This window comes from Schistocerca americana, chromosome 2, assembly GCF_021461395.2.
Source record: "Schistocerca americana isolate TAMUIC-IGC-003095 chromosome 2, iqSchAmer2.1, whole genome shotgun sequence".
Taxonomy (NCBI): domain Eukaryota; kingdom Metazoa; phylum Arthropoda; class Insecta; order Orthoptera; family Acrididae; genus Schistocerca; species Schistocerca americana.
This window is the reverse complement of record NC_060120.1, coordinates 244,516,372-244,533,932: the sequence shown is the minus strand read 5'-3', so window position 1 is coordinate 244,533,932 and position 17,561 is coordinate 244,516,372.

Here is a 17,561-nt window from a genome sequence, read left to right as displayed (position 1 = left end):
TACATTTCAAAAGAACGTTTTAGATTCCCATATCCAGCAAAAACCAAAAATTAGAACTGGAGCAAAGTAGAAATCCGGAAATACTTTTTGAATGAAAAATGATTGAATAAAGCAGAAGTTAAATGAAGAGCAGTTATTTACACGGTATGTAGGAAGATCAGCTCAAGTGAAGAAGATACTGATGCTGGTCTCTCTATAACTTTTACCATGTACATTTCACCTAGGTATCATGAAAATTATTACCTGAGATATTAACACGTGTCCTCCCGCCCTGTCCAGTCTTGTAGTTAGGTTTTCCCTTTCTCGTGATTCAGGCGAGTTATCACTACTCTAGCTTTTCAGTTTCAACAGGCTTTGCTGTCTTCTTCAAGTCTTATACATCTTTCTGTATTAAAATATATTCATTTTACGCTGAACCTCACGCACAAGATGTGCATGAGGTTTAGCATAAAATGAACATGTTTTACTACAGAAAGGTATTTAAGACCTGAAGAAGACAGCAAAGTCTGTTGAAACCGACTGTCTTAAATAAAAAATAAATTATGCGATCTTGGCTTCTGAATGGTTTTTAACAATCTGGGATATGTTCTATCGGAAAATTGTTCGTTTTGGTCCTCCTGCATCCACTGAGAATGCTTCGTGGACATGTCCACAAACGGTGTCGCAGTATGCTTCTCAGTAACATGCCTTGTCGGTCTTCGATACGCTGTCATGATTTCTAGAGCCTCTCATTGCAGCACGTGACTGTTTCACACCATACCGAATTCTCACGGTCAAGTGCATCTACAGTCCTCTAATTTGAATCATTTGTGTATTGTCTGTCGCTATTCTATGGAAGAAATTTCAATGTACTCAGTTGTCTCCTTGATGCAATTTTCACATTCACTAGTGTACTTTGAATGCCTTGCACTGCTTTATAGTTTAACCTGTGAGTTCATAAGACACTATAAGCACCGTTTTTAATTCCCTGAAAAATTACTTCTTTACACAGGGTGTAACTAAATTATTCGTCCAAATGAATAGAGGAGATAGAGAACATCAAAACAAATATATTTCGATAAAGAACATGTTTCTCTCAAGTCAGCTTGAAATGTAAGCGAACATTTCGTTAGTGGTACTGACGTAAACTGTCGTGTCGGTATCGCTGACTGGGATCGAGTAGTGACATTCAAAGATCCACAATTTTCATGTTTGAGCACATGTCGTTTCTCCCATCCCGTCTCAAACGACGGAGATATCTTATTTTCGTTGAATATCATTGCCGGAAGTGCCTCTGAATGTTAGTCAAAGAATGTAATTCTAGCACGATGAGGCGCCAATCCACATCAGGATTTCTGTGATGAATCATCTGAGAGCCGCTTTTGGGAATCGACCATGCGGCCTGGTCATCCAGATCATCTGACCTAACGTGTTTGGGGCTATATTAAACAACTGGTGTATGAAGCCGTTATGGAAAGAGAAGGAGGGCTCGTTGCTGGAATTGCCGTCACTGCTTGTACTATTGTGCACATGCCATGAATCTTTGAACGGACATGACAATCAATGCACGTTCATGACTGGGGGTTTGAGGGCTTCTGCTGTTCACGTATGTAATAAAATGGAACACCTATAGCCGCCCTTACAATGCTATTTCTTGTATGGCTACAAGTTTCGGTGCCGCAGTACATCATCTTCAGGCCTTAACTGATGCTGAAGGGGTTAACTCCAATCGTATACACGATTCTTCAGTAGCCAAGAAGGAAGTTGATGGTTGGAGACACAACAACGTTGTTACAGATAGTCTGCGAAAACCAGTTCAGCGAAAACCAGTTCACAGATGTTGGTCACTGATAAATACGATTGGAGTTAACACTCTCACCGCTAGTTAAAGGCTGAAGATGTACTGAAGCACTGAAGCAGGTAGCCCTATAGTGAATAGCATTGTAAGGATGGGCTAGGAATTACGTTTTATTACGCAGCAGTCAATGGTCCGACGATGGACTGCTTGCATGCGTGCCAGTGGTTCCGCATTTGAGTAGTTCCTGTGGCTTCCACTGTTTTAATTAGCGTGCTAAACAACCGTCTGTGTAAATCGACCCCAGCATCAGAAATCGCCATCAGGTCTCATAAATAAGTATATTCCCAGAATGAGATTTTCACTCTGCAGCGGAGCGTGTGCTGATATGAAAGTTCCTAGCAGATTAAAACTGTGTGTCGGACAGAGATTCGAACTCGGGACCTTTGCCTTTCGCGGGCAAGTGCTCTACCATCTGAGCTATCCGAGTACGACTCACGACCCGTCCTCACAGCTCCACTTCTACCTTTCAAACTTCACAGAAGCTCTCCAGCGAAACTAGCAGAACTAGCACTCCTGGAAGAAAGGATATTGGGGAGACTTGGCTTAACCACAGAGTAGGGAAAGCTTCCAGAATGAGATTTTCAGTCTGCAGCGGAGTGTGCGCTGATATGAAACTTTCTGGCAGAGCAATTACCCACCCGGCGAAAGGCAAAGGTCCCGAGTTCGAATCTCGGTCCGGCACATAGTTTTAATCTGCCAGGAAGTTTCAGTAAGTGTATTCTCTACGTCCAGTATAAATTTGAACAAATAGCTGGAACACCCTGTATAAAGGCTGGCTCCTTGAAGATGTTACAAAATTTCAAGGATGGTGGAGATGGGTAAATGTATCAATCTGAGATAAGAGATCCTGCTCCGGGAACAACCGACTCGAAAGTTATACGCGACAATCTGATACTTGTGACAGTGGAATACATGTACCGGTACCGCTGTTGCTAAGACTTTAAGGCAGGATGCTTTCAGAGGTGGTGGTACATACCAAAAAAAAATTTCTAGTTAACATGGGCTGTAAAATGCATACCTTAAGAGCTGTGAGCACTTGTTCATCTTCACTGCTATGAAACGCATCCCTTATACTGAACAAGTGCCCATAGATCTGAAGTTATGCATTTTAAAGTGCTTGCAGTAGAAGAGATGAGATTATCGATGCCGAAGAGGAACAAGTTCTCATAGCACTAAAGGTATGTACAGGGTGATTCAAAAAGAATACCACAACTTTAGGAATTTAAAACTCTGCAACGGCAAAAGGCAGAGCTAAGCACTATCTGTCGGCGAATTAAGGGAGCTACAAAGTTTCATTTAGTTGTACATTTGTTCGCTTGAGGCGCTGTTGACTAGGCGTCAGCGTCAGTTGATGCTAAGATGGCGACCGCTCAACAGAAAGCTTTTTGTGTTATTGAGTACGGCAGAAGTGAATCGACGACAGTTGTTCAGCGTGCATTTCGAACGAAGTATGGTGTTAAACCTCCTGATAGGTGGTGTATTAAACGTTGGTATAAACAGTTTACAGAGAATGGGTGTTTGTGCAAAGGGAAAAGTTCTGGACGGCCGAGAACGAGTGATGAAAATGTAGCACGCATCCAGCAAGCATTTGTTCGCAGCCCAGGAAAATCGACTCGCAGAGCTAGCAGAGAGCTGCAAATTCCACAATCAACTGTATGGAGAGTCCTACGAAAAAGGTTAGTTATGAAACCTTATCCCGAGACGATGGATCGGCCGCCAGGCAGCCCGTGACAGAGCACTTCATCACTGGCCTCCAAGAAGCCCTGATCTTACCCCCTGCGATTTTTTCTTATGGGGGTATGTTAAGGATATGGTGTTTCGGCCACCTCTCCCAGCCACCATTGATGATTTGAAACGAGAAATAACAGCAGCTATCCAAACTGTTACGCCTGATATGCTACAGAGAGTGTGGAACGAGTTGGAGTATCGGGTTGATATTGCTCGAGTGTCTGAAGGGGGCCATATTGAACATCTTTGAACTTGTTTTTGAGTGAAAAAATACCTTTTTAAATACTCTTTGTAATGATGTATAACAGAAGGTTATATTATGTTTCTTTCATTAAATACACATTTTTAAAGTTGTGGTATTCTTTTTGAATCACCCTGTATTTTAAAGCCCATGTTTATTAATTTTTTTGTCCGTGCTACTACCTCTGAAAGTTAGCAACAACAATACCGGTACATGTATTGGAACGTCAGAAGTATCAGAACGATGTTCAATTATAACTTTGGACTCACTCTTTCCCATACCAGGCTTCCTTACCTCAAATTGATATATTTACCCTTCTCCATGATCCCTGAAACTTGTAACTCCATCACTTAATCGGCCTTTAGAATCCGACCCATATGTAAATAAACGCAACTTGACTTTGTTTTTAAATTTCGTCGTGACAAGAACTTTCTCATAGGGCAACGGAATAATGAAAGGGGTTATTTAACACAAGTTAAACCAAGATAAAATAGAAAATATAATCCTTACAGAAGATCTCATGCAGCTGCTCACTATATGCGTGTATATATTCCACCTTAAAGGTGTAATTCGTGTGATGCAAATGTGTTTGTGTACTCTGTGTCCTTCAACAGCTATTAGTTGGAAAAATCTGAGCTAGTGTGATAACAGAATTCTGTTTCGTAGTCTCAGTCTCCGTAAGCATGTGTCTTGAAGTTCCGCAGCAACACGAACGCACGTGCATTGCTGACAATCATTTTAAATATAAATTCCAGCACAGTGGAAGTCAATTTATTCCCTCTCGGCTTTGAAGGTACTTAAAGCGAACGTAGTACGTTCGAAAACGTAGGTTTTAAGTAAACACATATAGAGATATGGAACACGTAAAACATTAACACGAATGAAGTTTAGGGGATTTAAAAATAATTTCTTAAGAATCCAAAATAACATGCATACTTAATACATTGTTCAGAAATGTCATGTATCATAAAAATTCAACTCAGTTTACACGTGTCTTTATTCGACCATCCGTACACAACGAATAAAGAAAACCACTAAGGCCTGAAATATTATTTGATGAATGGCAGAGCAACCCGGATGACTAAATAAAGATGTTTATTTCCTCGTGTTCTAAAGAAGTTATGAATTCTAAGAGAGATCTAATGTTGCCCACGTTAACCACGAGTGCAAAGTACCTCACGGAATGAAGTCTAATGTTCCATAATCTGGAAAGGATATAACATACAATGACGTCAGGGCAGCACAAGCAAACAACCCACAACCATCTCATCGTAATTCAGAACGAAGTCGCTTCAGCGTGCCCACTTCATTATCACTAGACAAACAATCTATTCTAAACAGATACGTTCTCACGGTGTCCAGACGAGAATGACCGCATGGCCCATGGCCCTCGATAGTTGATTCTGCTTCCTCCCCCCCCCCTGCTCCCCCGCCCCCCCCCCCCCCCCCCCCCACACACACAAGCTGTTCTATTCGCTGTCACGTTAATGTTCAGACGTCTTGCTAAGACATGCCTTATAGCAGGGCAAGGTGATGAGCGTAAACCTGCGAGCGGAAGTACATACTCCTCCATCGCCACGGAGAATACGGTGGGGAACCGTGTGGTGACTTGTACAAATGAGGAAATCAGTCCTGGGGGAAATTCCTGCAGATATTTAGAATATCTTATATTTCCTGTTGCGTCACAGATAAATTACTTTAAGCTGTAGATCAGAGCCAGCTGTCTACGACAGACTTCTTTACTTCCCCGTCCAGTTGCATTAAGAATCCTGATTTATTTTCCAACATGATTGGCATTCCATCTGTAGACAAACTAATAATGACAAACCAATATTTTCTACCCTTTCTTGAACGCTACTAAGAATGTAACAACCAGCAGTGCGGCTGCGATATCTACATTTCTATAGAGCGTTAAAGAATACGTATTAAACTCTTTACAAAGATTTTCAAGCTGGCTGCGAACGTCATCTGCCATAACCTGCGGGTGGCGTGATTATCACAACTGCACCACGCGTAAGTGTTCTGTCCGAAGTGGACTTAAATATTCAGATGCAGTTATCAACCATTGATTCGTTAAATCACCATTCTTCACACGCCTCGAGGCCTACAAGTAGTGCATTTTTGTAGCTCATCCAAACGGCAGATTCAGTTGATATTCCTTCTTCTTCTTCTTCTTCCTCCTGTTCAGAGAGCTTCCTTTTAACTTATAAAACCTATGCGAGACGTTCAGGTCTTTCAGATTTTCCTTTTCTGTATCTTTTGCGGGTAAGACATGTGCAAGCTGAACTACCTGAAAGTATGCTGTATCTACTGATACACCAAACATTTTGCGAAACCCATCTTTTGGTACACAGTGATAAGGTACCTCTCTCTGCTGGTTTTAATGCGAAGACGTTATCGATGCTACACAACATTTACACTGCTGAAATTAGGTGGCGCCACTGACAAAAGTTACCGTCCCGTATTCAATAGTTCGCGCTTCTCCTTCGCTGTCGCTACCACTGTCTCGGCGCGCACTCTTCTCACTCGCCATCAACCCGCAACTGCTCCGCTGAGCCTGAGAAGGCGTGGGTTTTCGCGCTCACAACCCTACTTTAGAATTTCCACCTAGCGAGGTACATTCCCAGCAGACAGAGGAATACTCGTTTTCTTGAGACAGACAATTGGCTGTCGACGCGCGCATAATTGCACAGCTTGAAATGTTTTAACAGCAGAGGATTTTCAACGTGATGGTAGACACTATAGAATAAAAGGATATGTTCATTATAGCAACAACAGCCCTTGCGGTAGATTGACACAATTCGAAAAATTAAATTTGTAGCTATTATTCAAGGTGAAAATACGCTGGAGTGTAAAATTTAAGGACGAAAGTAACTTTCGCATGATGTGTCATTGGTAAGTGACAAAGCACTATGGAACTTGGAACATACACTATATGATCGAAAGTATCCTGAAACCTGGTTGAAAATGACTTACAAGTTAGTGGCGCCCTCCATCGGTAATGCTGGAGTTCAATACGGTGTTGGGCTACCCTAAGCCTTGATGACAGCTTCCACTCTCGCAGGCATTCGTTCAATCATATGCTGGAATGTTTCTCGGGGAATGGCAGCCCATTCTTCACGGAGTGCTGCACTGAGGAGAGGTATCGATGTCGGCCGGTGAGGCCTGGCACGAAGCCGGTGTTCCAAAACATCCTAAAGGTGTTCTACAGGAATCAGTTCAGAACAGTGTGCAGGCGAGTCCATTACAGGGATGTTACTGTCGTGTAACCACTCCGCCACAGGCCGTGCATTATGAACAGGTCCTCGATCGTATTGAAAGATGCAATCGCCATCCCCGAATTGCTCTTCAATAGTGAGAAGCAAGAAGGTGCTTAAAACATCAATGTAGGCCTGTGCTGCGATAGTGCTACACAAAACAACAAGGGGTGCAAGCCACCTCCATTAAAAATACGACCACACCATAAAACCACAGCCTCCGAATTTTACCAGACACTCTGGCAGTTGACGTTCACCATTCACTCGCCATACCCATACTCTTCCATCGGATCGCCACATTCTGTACCGTAATTCGTCATTCCACACAACGTCTTTCCACTGTTCAATCGTCCCATGTTTAGGCTTCTTACACCAAATGTGGCGTCGTTTGGCATTTACCGGTGTGATGTGTGGCTTATGAGCAGCCGCTCCACCATGTAATCCCAGTTTTCTCACCTCCCGGGTAACTGTAACAGTAATTGCAGTGTATCCTGATGCAGTTTGGAATTCCTGTGTGATGGTCTGGATAGATGTCTGCCTATTACGCATTACGACCCTCTGCAACAGTCAGCGGTCTCTGTCAGTCAATAGACGTGGTCGGCCTGTACGCTTTTGTGCTTTACGTGTCCTTTCTCGTTTCCACTTCACTATCACATCGGAAACAGTAGACCTAGGGATGTTCAGGACTTTGGAAATCTCGCGTAAAGACGTCTGATGCAAGTGACAACCAATCACCCGACCACGTTCTATGTCCGTGAGGTCCTCCGCTCTCATGGTGTCTAGTGACTACTGAGGTTGCTGATATGGAGTACCTGGCAGTAGGTGGCAGCACGATGCACCTAATATGAGAAACTTTTTCGGGGGGGGGGGGGGGGGGGAATATCCGGATACTTTTGATCACATAGAGTAGCTAATAACTGAGCTGAAGTCACGACGATTTATGAACGTCCCTTGTACATTACAAAGATAAGACGTGGTCCTTATTAGAGTATGTGACCTCCACAGACAGCAGTACTAGCTTTGCAACGAGCACCCATTCAGGTCACAAGCCAGGTGAACAGTTGTTGTGGTACGGCATTGCGTTCCTCTATCAGTGCTGTTCACATCTGTTGGACTTCCTTGGTGCACGTGGTTGTTCTTTAATACGAAAGAAAAGCGTTTTTCGTTGCGTCGGAATCTTCTCGCGAAATTCTAATCACCAACTTTCTCCTCCTAACGCGAAAATATTTTGTTGACACCGACCTACATAGGGAGAAACGATCACCACGATAAAATAAGGGAAATCAGAGCTCGTACGGAAAGATATACGAGTAGGTGTTCGTTCTTTCCGCGCTCTATGCGAGGTTGGAATAATAGAGAATTGTGAAGGTGGTTCGATGAACCCTCTGCCAGGCACTTAAATGTGATTTTCAGAGTATCCATGTAGATTGTAGATAGCATCCCATATGGGCTCGATGGGGCTTAACACAGAGGAACGAACAGTCATTCATTTGTGAGTGTCCCATCGTTCCAAGGACTTTCCCATCTGCGATGTTCCTTGTGGTTGCGCATTGTCATCCATAAAAATAAAGTCAGGGACGGAAGCACTCTTGAAAGGACGGACACCGAGGCAGGTTTGCAGTGTCACAACAACATTGACCGGTGAGTGAACCGTGTTCAAAGATTTATTCTGTTTCCCCTTTTTTTACTGCCTATATGAAAACTTGTGTCATGTGTTTCAATTGGTATTGTAATTTTAACGTTATGTCATTTGTCATATCACATAGTTGTTGTGACTGCAGATTTAGATAATGCGTGGCTTCGGGTAATACTCCCGAATTTAACAGTTACTTTTATCGCTTTGAACTCATTGCCATGTGCGTAAAGAAAATATTTATTTTATAACAAGATGGGTCACAGTCATTACACCTATGGTATAATAAGTGTACAGTAATTGATGTGTATTTGCGCCGCTCCATTCGGATCTCCGGACGGGGACTACTCAGAGGACATCGTTATCAGGACAAAGAAAACGCGTTCTACGGATCGGAGCGTGGAATGTCAGATCCCTTAATCGGGCAGGTAGGTTAGAAAATTTAAAAAGGGAAATGGATAGGTTAAAGTTAGATACAGTGGTAATTATTGACGCTCTTCTGCAGTATATAGAGAGTCTATACAAGGACGATGTATTTAAAGTCAATATTACGAAAACGGAAGAGGTCTTAGATGAGGATGAAATGGGAGATATGGCACTGTGTGACGAATTTGACACAGCACTGAAAGTCCTAAGTCGAAACAAGGCCCCGGGAGTAGACAACATTCCATTTGACAGCCTCGGGAGAACGAGCCCTGCAAAACTCTATTATCTGGTGAGCAAGATGTATGAGACAGGCGAAATACCCTCAGACTTCAAGAAGAATATAACAATACCAATCCCAAAGAAATCAGATGTTGACAAGTATTAAAATTACCTAACTATCAGTTTAATATGTCAAGGTTTCAAAATGCTAACACGAATTCTTTACAGACGAATGGAAAAATTGGCAGAGGCCGACCTCGGGGAAGGTCAGTTTGGATTCCGTAGGAATGTTGGAACATGTGACGCAATACTGATCGTACGACTTATCTTAGAAAATAGGTTAAGGAAAGGTAAACCTACGTTTCTAGCATTTGTACACTTAGAGAAAGCTTTTGACAGTGTTGACTGGAATACTGTCTTTCAAATTCTGAAGGTGGCAGGGGTAAAATACAGGGAGCGGAAGGCTATTTACAGTTTGTACAGAAACCAGATGGCAGCTATAAGAGTCGAGGGGAATGAAACGGAAGCAGTGGTTGGGCAGGGATTGAGACAGGGTTGTAGCCTCTCCCCGATGTTCTGTATATTGAGCAAGCAGTAAAGGAAACAAAAGAAAAGTTCGGAGTAGGTATTAAAATCCATGGAGCAGAAATAAAAACTTTGAGGTTTGCCAATGACATTATAATTCTGTCAGAGACAGCAAAGGGCCTGGAAGAGCAGCTGAAGGGAATGGACAGTGTCTTGAAAGGAGGATATAAGATGAACATCAACAAAAGCATCACCAAAATGATCATGTTCGACAATGTTCCTGGGTCCATTACGTGTGCTCTCCTCTCGCCATATGAACATACGTCCAGCGTCGTCAAGTATGCTGGTTTTGGTGGTCCAGTTGTTATGGTGTGTGGAAGGCATAATTTTTCATGGGCATATTAACCTTCAAATAATATAAATGTGGCATAAAGTTATACAGGAGGCAGGTGGTCATTGTCATCATTAATCAGTACTTCTGTATTAAGGCTGTATGGGTCGCAATAGTAAAAGTCAAATATAAGGCAAGGAATAACTTTATTGATCGTGTAACGCGTTTGGGGTATCATATCTAGAAAAAATCAGATACAGAAATATTTTGTAAAACATAATAATGGATGGCTATAGCATTCCACTTTGAATGAAATCACCTGGCACTAGCTACAGGGTGTTTCAAAAATGACCGGTATATTTGAAACGGCAATAACAACTAAACGAGCAGCGATAGAAATACACTGTTTGTTGCAATATGCTTGGGACAACAGTACATTTTCAGGCAGACAAACTTTCGAAATTACAGTAGCTACAATTTTCAACAACAGATGGCGCTGCGGTCTGGGAAACTCTATAGTACGATATTTTCCACATATCCACCATGTCTAGCAATAATATGGCGTAGTCTCTGAATGAAATTACCCGAAACCTTTGACAACGTGTCTGGCGGAATGGCTTCACATGCAGATGAGATGTACTGCTTCAGCTGTTCAATTGTTTCTGGATTCTGGCGGTACACCTGGTCTTTCAAGTGTCCGCACAGAAAGAAGTCACAGGGGTTCATGTCTGGCGAATAGGGAGGCCAATCCACGCCGCCTCCTGTATGTTTCGGATAGCCCAAAGCAATCACACGATCATCGAAATAATCATTCAGGAAATTAAAGACGTCGGCCGTGCGGTGTGGCCGGGCACCATCTTGCATAAACCACGAGGTGTTCGCAGTGTCGTCTAAGGCAGTTTGTACCGCCACAAATTCACGAAGAATGTCCAGATAGCGTGATGCAGTAATCGTTTCGGATCTGAAAAATGGGCCAATGATTCCTTTGGAAGAAATGGCGGCCCAGACCAGTACTTTTTGAGGATGCAGGGACGATGGGACTGCAACATGGGGCTTTTCGGTTCCCCATATGCGCCAGTTCTGTTTATTGACGAAGCCGTCCAGGTAAAAATAAGCTTCGTCAGTAAACCAAATGCTGCCCACATGCATATCGCCGTCATCAATCCTGTGCACTATATCGTTAGCGAATGTCTCTCGTGCAGCAATGGTAGCGGCGCTGAGGGGTTTCCGCGTTTGAATTTTGTATGGATAGAGGTGTAAACTCTGGCGCATGAGACGATACGTGGACGTTGGCGTCATTTGGACCGCAGCTGCAACACGGCGAACGGAAACCCGAGGCCGCTGTTGGATCACCTGCTGCACTAGCTGCGCGTTGCCCTCTGTGGTTGCCGTACACGGTCGCCCTACCTTTCCAGCACGTTCATCCGTCACGTTCCCAGTCCGTTGAAATTTTTCAAACAGATCCTTTATTGTATCGCTTTTCGGTCCTTTGGTTACATTAAACCTCCGTTGAAAACTTCGTCTTGTTGCAACAACACTGTGTTCTAGCGGTGGAATTCCAACACCAGAAAAATCCTCTGTTCTAAGGAATAAACCATGTTGTCTACAGCACACTTGCACGTTGTGAACAGCACACGCTTACAGCAGAAAGACGACGTACAGAATGGCGCACCCACAGACTGCGTTGTCTTCTATATCTTTCACATCACTTGCAGCGCCATCTGTTGTTGAAAATTGTAACTACTGTAATTTCGAAAGTTTGTCTGTCTGAAAATGTACTGTTGTCCCAAGCATATTGCAACAAACGGTGTATTTCTATCGCTGCTCGTTTAGTTTTTATTGCCGTTTCAAATATACCGGTCATTTTTGAAACACCCTGTATAATACACGTAACCTGGAGCTATTGCTGCACGTACAAGTGGTGCTTAAAGTTGCATGTGACACGAAAATTTGCAGGCTACTGACACAGTTCTGCAGAGTGCAGAACAAGAAAGCGTTTTTGGCAATAGGTGGCACTACAAACTGTACACTGATGAGCGAAAATGTTATGACCACTTGCTTAATAGATTGTTTGTCCGTCTTTGGAACGAAATACATCACTGATTCTGCGTGTCAGGGAAACGACAATTTACAGGTAGGTTCGTGGAAGCATGTGGCATTAGATGTCTACGCGCGGGTCATGTAATTCGCGTAAATGACGTGCCGCCGATTTGCGTACGCGGCGGTGGTGCCCGATAGCAACCCAGATGGGGTCCTTAGGAGTTGCATCAGGCGAATTTAGTCGCCGAGACATCAGCGTGAGTTCACTATGATGCTCCACTGTAGCACGATTCTGGCTCTGAGACACGGACAATCGTACTGCTGAAAGATGACATGAAGGGATGCAGGTGCTTAGCAGCTGTAAGCGTGTCTTCGATTACTGCCACAGGTCTTATGCAAGCACAGAAGAATGTCTCTTTTAGCATTAAACTGCTCCAACTAGCCAGCGTCCGTGGTTCGCTGCACGTTTCTAGCCGCCGTTAGTCTCGATGACATTTGCGGATGTGATTCACCCGATGGGCCGAGACATTTGCATTGATCGACAGTCGAATCTCGATTAATGAATTGAAACTGTATCGTTTCAGAGACCTTTTCAAGTCTCAGACATCTATGATGTATATGTGTAGGCCGAAGAGGGGAATGAAAATGAGGCCTGAATGGGAATTTAGGTTGAGAGAAACGTGCTAAGGCAGTCCGCGCAGTTGTGCAAAGCGACTATGCGAGGGTGTCGTACGGTTAGGGCATCTGCCTTGTAAGCAGGATACACAGGTTGGAATCCCGGCCTTGGTAGAAATTTTCCTTCGTCGCTCCAGTCTGAATATATACGTCACAGATATTTGACACTTGAAAAGATCTCTTGAACGATATACTTTCACTTCATTAACTTTGTTTGAAGTAGGATCCCCCATTTCGTTCGATGCTAAGGTGCTATTCCAGTCGGAGAGCCTTTACAATTCTGTTCGAGTTTAGGGGGAATACCAAGTTAGCTGAGCCATGAATGGGAATTTTATTGAGAAGGGAGGCATGCTAGGTTAGTGCGTAGTGTTGTGCAAAGCCACTGTATCATGGTGGTGCAGTAGTTAGCGCACCTGTCTAGTTAGCAGGAGACCTGGGTTCAAATCCTGGCGTTGGTACAAATTTGTCGCTTCAGTCTGCACATATACATCATAGATGTTTGACACTTTAAAGTGTCTCTGGGGCCATATAATTTAATTTGAAAAATGCCATTTCTTTCAGTTATCTCTTGTACTATACTGTTGCAGTTCTTCCTATTATAAAATGACTTTTATCTTAATAATATGAATGTTTATATATGTGTTTGGAGAGAGAGAGCGAGAGAGAGATTGATTTTTGATTGTGATTGTTATTTTAAGTCGTAACTGGTACCTGAATTTTGGTTGCTGCCTCCTTGAATGATCAGCCTCTGCACCAGCTGGTGACGTATTATAGTTTGGAGGAAGTTATTGTTCTTTAAGGTTTAAAATACGACTCTGTTAGTTACTTGGCCGCACTGCGGATAGCTTTGAGCTCAAGTTTTCGCAGCTTTTCATACCTAAGGGACCACTGTTGTAAGTAAATAAGATCAAACAGCAATCTGCTTTTCGTGAGAAAAGGAGATCGCTTGGCACCCAAACTTCCTTCAAACTACACGTCCTGCTGCATGAAAATTGGTCAGTGGAGTTCAGCACCATACTATTACACAAGAACATAATCCAATTACTTCAATTAAGAAATTATGAGAGGTTGTTACGTATTGAATGAAAACTATAGAGAATGCATTTCCTTTCCTGTATTTTAGTGAACTTTGTACACTTACAGTTCTGTCGATTGATAGCCAGCGACGACAATGAAGTTCACCTCCTTTTCCAAAATAGAAGATATTTTTATTCTTCACTTCCATAAAATTTGTGTACATAAATCTTTGGCAACTATTACAAATGCTTTACACGGTTTTATCACTGAAATAGCAATTTTCATTAAATGTCACTATAAGTTCTGAGTGACGGTCTAGAAACACGTCCTCTTCCCACCAGATACAGATTAACAGTCCTCTTTTTTTAATAAATTTTTTTTTTAGAGTCCATATTCAAAGATTCACAACTACTATTGTTGCGGGGATTGCGCGCTAAAGAGTTTGTTACTGTCCAGCTGCGCTTCACTTAACTTCAAGTACTTTTTGAATCAAATTTACGTTTACGGTATTTACATACATTACTGAGCTTCTCAGAATAAAATCAGGCACAAATTAGTTAAAAAAGGGGCAGTGAGGCTCACATAACATTACACTATGATCCAAGTTCCATGAAGCTATATTACTTGTCAGTGACACAATGTGAAAGTTAAATTCGTCCTTAAATACCGCACACCAGTGTGCTTTATAACTTGTATGTGTGAGGCCTGGAAGCTTGAGCCTCGCTAGGACCGCAGCGGGTCCGCGTGACTTGTAAGTAGCGGGTCCTGAAATCAGCTATAGCTTAAGTGGGAGTGCGCGCTCCGGACTGGGGCCAGTACTGGTACCGGACTGGCGCCAGTAGTGGCACAGCCTGGCGCCAGCACCGGCGGGCGCTGCTATTCCTGTCGGAAAGCGCAGACGCCCAAACTGCGGCCCGCCAGAACCTGTTCCGTCGCGGTCGCGTATGCAAATGCAGCACCGCACAACAGGTTATCTCCGACGCTATAAATGTTTTGTTCGGCCCGGGATGCTGGGAAGGTGGCCTGACCTGGTTCACATCCAACCGACCACCGTACTCTTTCTCTTCTCTTTTCATTTTGGCTGTAGTTGTTTTGTCGCCGTTGACTCGGCAGCTCACATCACAGCGTACTTCCGTAAGGATTTTCGTGGCGGTGGATAACGATTTGCAACGGTCTGCAGTTAACTCCATGGTGGCAACGTTTTTACAAAGGTATGCAGGAAGGGGCGACCCTTTCTTCGGATTGGCCAACAAAGGACCACGTGCCAATTTAAATTACTTATTCGTCTATTCGTTGTTCGATTCATGTTTCTTCTCCCTGTCTTCTGCCCACTTGTTTTTCACCATTCTACCTTGGAACCCCTCCATATTCAGTACATTTCCCTAAACACTTCTGTGTCAGTTGTTTCTTCAGCTTTGGTATTACTTTTTTCTAAATCCTTTTTTAATATATTGATGTAGCTTGTTGTTGGCTTCTTATCCCACAAAGTTGTTTTCTTGCACTCGATATAAACGTCCAAAATATATTGTCTCATTACTTCTGACATGTTTTCTATCTTTCGATAGGCTTCATCATTACTAAGTAATTTTCAAGATTCCATGGTTTTTCATCTTTCCAGTATTCCTACTGAAACGTTCCCTTAGAAAAATTAATGAATTACTGTGCTGATAAACATCTTACATTATTTGATTTTCAAACAGCTGAGCAGAACTGAAGGTACTCAGACATTTCGCTCTTTACCTATTCTGATCAACACTAATCTGACACACAATATTTTTAGCGCAACGCAATCTGACTTTCAATAATCCCTACAAAAGAATGGCCCTGACTAACATTAACCTATACCTTTCGCAAATCACTTACCTCACAAAAATCTCCGTTACTCGAACTACTGCAATACAGCGAGCGCCACTACTGCCAGCTAAATAAAAGATTCAAACTACTGAAGGCACTAACTACTGACAGGCATAGTTAGCAAATGAAAGATTTTGACAGAGAACAAACAATGTACCTACCTTAATAGTGTTCAAAAGTCATAATATATATATAGCAGTTAATGACATCCAGTCTTACAAATTTACTGTCTTTGATGGACACACGTCCAGGTCATCCGCTCTCAAAACTCCGCCATTTCTCTCCCCACATCCACCACTGTTGGCGGCTCACCTCCAACTGCGCAACGCTACGCGCTGTTAACAGCCAACTCTCCAACACTACAATAGCATATACTCCAACAATGCAAACCAACTATAGCCTTCACACAGCACAATCAGTGATTTTCAAATAGAGCGCTACGTGGCGTTACCAACATAAAAACCTAAACAGCCTACTTACACTACTTAACTTTACTTTTCTTGAGCAGTCTTTCCACTTATCAGCATTGGCTGTTCTCAAATGTCACAAATTTGTATCCTGCTTGTCTGCTTCCGACAGACCCTCCTTTCCATGGCTTTGGCTACAGATCCCCTCCATGTTGCCCTCGGCCTCTCCTGGTTCCTCCCTGGCGGAGACCAGATGAACAAACACTGCGGCCCTCGTTGTTGCTCCATCCGTCGGACGTGCCGCACCATCTCAGTGCTCGAGCTTCAATCGTATCTGTGACTGGTTCCACTGCATCGATCTCCATTCGTACGTATACATTCCTCGGTCCATCCAAGAGGGTCTCTCTCATGCTCCATCGTATCCCATCCATTTCGACAGCCTCAGTGTTCCCCCTCTGTCTTTCGTACAGTGTTCAACACTCTGAGCCATTCGTCAAATTGCTTTCAACCACAGCACGATCACTACCTTCTCTGTTCGTCTCGATATGTCCCTGCTCGAATAGATACCATTTCATGATCTAATAGCCATCCTCGTTCTACTTATCTCTACTTATCCTTTGCGATATGTGCACGTCACACTGTTCAGTCTTATCGATTAGTGAATCCAGATACTTGGACACTTCCACGTTTCTTATCCGGTCAGATTCAAAATCTAAACGCTCACCTTGCCCACTTCCCACAACAAGATATTCTATTTTATCCATATTCACTGTTAGTCCCCATTGTTTATAAGTATCCATTAATTCTCTCATTTCATACGTGGCATCACCCTTATCAAGAGCATAAGCACTTGATCGTCGGCAAACAGTAATGAATGTAAACTTTGCTGCTGTACTGTCACACTCAAACTTCTGCACTATCTGTTCCGGTAACCGAGAAAAGCTTGTGAATACAACTTAAATAAGGTTTGTGACGTAGAACATCCTTGTCTTAATCCTTTACTCGTTTTAAAGCTTTCTGATGTCTTACATCCAACCCTCACAATTGTCTCGCATTGGTGGTAAATGTGCGTGTGTGAATTCCTAAGGGACCAAACTGCTTAGGTCATCGATTCCTAGAGTTACATACTACTTACACGAACTTAAACTAACTTATGCTAAGAACAACACGCACACCCATGCCCGAGGGAGGACTCAAACCTCCGGCGGGAGCGGCTGCGCAATCCGTGACATTACGCCTCAAACCGCGCTGCCATTCCGCGTGGCTACAGGTGTTACCTCCTTTTCACCAACTACTTTAATGCACCATCCACTCCAACCTGTTACGGTGCTGTCCATAGTAACCTCCTTGTCACAGAATCACACTCCTTTT